A 4,535-nucleotide genomic window follows, 5' to 3' on the forward strand; every position below is an offset into this window, starting at 1 on the left:
TGTTATATAGAGTGACACTATTCTGATCCTGGGATCAGAATAGTTATTTGGATCATGGCGCGCCCTATATAGGGCCGAACAGGTGTTCCCGAACTCGAATAACATAGCGTCAGAAAACTAAAACCAAAAAAGGCATGCGATATCCCCCACCTCCCGACCTCCACCAACCCCGTGGCCGCCCCAATCCTCCACCGCTCACCAGCCCCTACGCGCCGCGCCGCCGCCCTACCTCCACCTGGCGCTGCCGACCCGCCTCTTCCTAGCACGCCTCCCCCGCCTCCTCCTGGCGCAGTCGACCCTACCTCCTCCCGACACGCTGCCGCCCCTGCCTCCGCTCCCGACTCTTACCAGTGAGAGTCCGACCCGCCTCCGTCCGGTGCTCCGCTGTCGAGCTCTGCCTTTTCCATGCCGGCTTCCTTCACCCACCCCCACTCCCCTGGATCCGTCGCGGCGGCGGCCTCCCTCCCCCTAGATTCAAGATGCGGCGGCGGCCTGCCACCCCTTGGATCAACGGCGGCAGCGGCCTCCTCTGCTTCCAATATGGTGACGCCCTCCCTGACGCACTGCTAGCAGAACCACGACCATCAACTTCCCGCCGGTAGCTCTCCGAGCCAGAGGCATCCACATCCTCATCCGCCTTGTGTGCTGTCCAATTGCCCTGTGTCGCCGCTTCCGCGATCCTGCAGCTCACGTATCCTGCGAGGAGCCGTGGATCATGCACGAACATACCTCCACCTCCATCCTTCTCTCATCTACGTGTATCATCTGGCACACAAAAAAGCTCGCGATTGGAAAAAATGCAGGTGTGTGCATCAAAACTACAGTGCATAAATCATTTTTTGTGTTTATCTCTCTGAAAAAATGGCTGCTGCTGCAGGCCGGCTTCGCCTGGTGCATCAGTTCAGCTGCAACACAAAAATAATTATATGTTTTTGCCTAGTTGATTCACTTGTTGGAACAAAAAAGTGGTTGGAGGTCAAATTTTTTTGTTCATGAAGGTCAAAATGTTTTGTTGGTGAAGGTCAAAATGTTTTGTTGGTGAAGGTCAAAAGTATGTTAAGTATAATTTTTGGAACACCTGCACTCTTATGTCGTCCAACATGCTGCGTCGCCTCATACCGGCAAGATTCGTGTATCACCGGCGGGTTGGCCTAGGGCCGCCACCGGAGCCTGTCGAGGTGGTGCCCATATACTCCTAGTTTTTAAAGAAATGAAGTTCAAAAAGAAGAAAACGAGAAGTTCAGATTGTTCAAATTTTACAAAAAAAATCACATATTTTTCCCGTTACTACAAGAATAAAACAAAGAAGTTCAAATGAAAATGACAAACCAATTCGATGTTTATATACCAAGAAGAAAACATGCCTCACCCATAAAATATTAACTTCAGAAGTTCAAAATTAATAAATTGGAGAGTTCGAAAAAAAATGAGAACATAAAAAGAGACACACATATGTTTGTACAAAAAAATTCATGGATTCCCTTTTTCAATAAAGATCCCAAAATTTAAAAATAAAAAAACAGTTTGATGTTTGTAACAAAGACATACATTCACGTTTCTAAAATTTCAAATTAAAAAATGATCATTTCAAAAAAAAATAAAAAAAGAATTTCACCATTTCTTGAAAAAACATAGATGTCCAAATAAAAAATAGAGAAGTTTGAAGTATATAACAAACTTAGATTTTTATCGTTACTAAAGAACAAAATGAAGAAGTTCAAATTAAAATAAAGGATTATCTCAATGTATACAGAAAAGTCAAATTCCTTTGGTTTCTAGGAAAAACAAAAATATGAAGTTCATTTTCTTTTAAAATGATGCTTAGTTAAAACATATTTTTTTAATTATAGGAATAAGACTAAGAAGTCCAAATTGAAATAATAGAGAAATTCAAAGTACATAAAAAACTCATATTTTTCTCGTTAGTAAAGAATAAAAACAAGAAGTTCAAATTTAAAATAAGGGAACAACTAAAAAAATTAAAAAGATTTTCCCCGCATTTAAAAAACTAGAAGTTTGAAAATAAAACAATGCAGTGGTTCGATGTTTATTTAAAAATCTAGGATTTTACCTTTTCTAAAAACTCATATATATGTTGTTATTAAAGAATCAACCATGAAGTTCAAATTGAAAAACAACCCAGTGAAACTCAATGTTTATTTAAAAATAAAAAAACAATTATTTAATCAAAAATAAAAACGTGAAGTTCAAATTAAAATAACATGGAAGTTCAAAGTATATTAAACCTTAGGATTTGCAAGTAAAAAAAAACGTCATTTTGGTATTTTTAAAAAATCAAATTTTACTCATTACTAAAGAATAAAACCAAGAAGTTCAATTTTAAAAAGCGTAGTAGTTTGATATTTATTTAAACACTCGGTTTTTCCGGTTACTAAAGAATAAGACCAATGAGTTCTATTCAAAATAACAAAGAAATTTGATGTTTCTAGCAAAACTTCAATTTTAACATTTCTAAAAAAACACAAAAGAAGTACAAATAAAAAATTAGAGTCGTTCAATGTCTATAAAAACTCAGTTTTTTCCGTTACTAAAGAGAAAATAGAGAGGGGTTCAAAGTGATGATAGGCATAAGTTCACGTACTACATGGTGTGTCTTTCATACATGAAAAAAAGAACAAAATCCAAAGTCTAATTTTTTGGTTGCTAGAAGTTGATATGCTCTGCCCTCGGAAGTTCAAAATTCTTGAGGGAGAGGTTCACTATGTATTTACATGTTCAAAAAACACAAAAATGTTGTTTCTCGTGTTCAAAAATAATTCTCTCAATCCATTCAAATTTTGGGAAAAAAAATTCCCTACATGAAAAAAGTTCCTCCTAATCAAAAAAAATCGAAGGGTGTATCGTATGCTCTATTCCAAAATAAACAGTTAATAAGTTATGAAATAAAATACGTGACAAAATTTCAAGGTGAAAACCGCAGAAGTTCAACTACTACACGAAATGCATTTCAAATAATAATATAAGAATAGAAACCAAAAAGCTTAAAAGGTTTGTTGAAAGAAGTTCAAGTGCTCTGTCCGGGGAAGTTTAAAAATTGTTAGAAGAGAGGTTCGCCTTGTATTTCCATGTTTGAAAACACAAAAAAGAAATTGTTTTTTATGTTTTATAATAATTCTCTCAAGCCACAAATAAGTTTCAGTTATTATTTGGGAGCAATTTGATTTCAAAAAAATCAAATTATAAAAATGGAAAAAGTCCATGTACTACATGGTGTGTGTTTAATATGAGAAAAATGAATTAAAAGGCAAGGTCCAAATTTTTAAAGAAAACTCAGATTTTCCTCGTTATTAAAGAATGGAAACAAGAAGTTCAACTTTTAAAAATAGAGCGCTTCAAAATTTCATAAAAAGGATTAAGAAATAAAACCAGGAAGTCCATATTAAAAAGATGGAGACGTTCGATGATTATAGAAAACTTAGATTTTCCTCGTCAGTAAAGAATGGAAACAAGAAGTTCAAAAATAAAAAACAAGAATTTCAACTTTTAAAAATAGAGCGCTTCAAAATTTCATAAAAAAGATTATGAAATAAAACCAGGAAGTCCATATTAAAAAGATGGAGAAGTTCGATGATTATAGAAAATACAGATTTTCCTCATCAGTAAAGAATAGAACAAGAAGTTCAAAAATAAAATAACAAGAAGTTCAACTTTTGAAAATAGAGCGCTTCAAAATTCATAAAAAGGATTAAGAAAATCAGATTAAAAATTCATAAAAAAACTCAGATATATTCACGCAACCGAGAGAAGTTCAGATTGATAACTGTCAGAAGTTCACGTACTGCACGGTGTGCATTTTCTATTAACAAGGAATAAAAAACAAAGCTTAAAAGTTTTGTTGTTATAAGTTCAAATCCTCCGTCGGAGAAATTTAAAAAAATTATTGTGAGATAGGTTTGTACAAAAGGAATATCATTTGTGTAACACTGACGAATGGATGAGAAAATTACAAACGAAAATATGTCACAGAAGTTCAACGTGAAAACAGCAGGAAGTTCAACTACTACAATGAATGAATTTCACATGAAAAAAATTTAAAATCGTCGCGAGTATGAAAAAACGATCAACACGAGGAAGTTGCGTGTTTACAGCAGCTTTCCATTGGTATATCACTTGCTCAATTCCCGTGGGTGGGTGGAGATCTACGAGCAAAAAAGTATGTGAAAAATAGAGTGAAGTTCAAGTAGACATGCCGAGAAGTTCTGGTTCTTCACGTGGTGCATTTTTGAAGAATCTGTTTCGTGACAAAGGCAAGACGAATGATCTCGTCATTTTTGAAATTACTTGAAAACGGCTAGGAATCACAGAAAACCATCAACATGAAAAAGTTTCGCATTTTCCTTAGCTTTTCAATGGTATATTATTTGTCTCATTTTGATAAAGTTTGTAGAAATTACGGCGAAAATATGTTTTTAGCCATTTTTAAAATTGACTTAAAACAGTAAGGAATTGAGAGAAACAATATATACCAAAAAGTTTCGCATGTCCTCAAGCTTTCCAACGCCATATCATTTGTT

Source organism: Triticum urartu, chromosome 3 (genome assembly GCF_003073215.2).
Source record: "Triticum urartu cultivar G1812 chromosome 3, Tu2.1, whole genome shotgun sequence".
Lineage (NCBI taxonomy): Eukaryota > Viridiplantae > Streptophyta > Magnoliopsida > Poales > Poaceae > Triticum > Triticum urartu.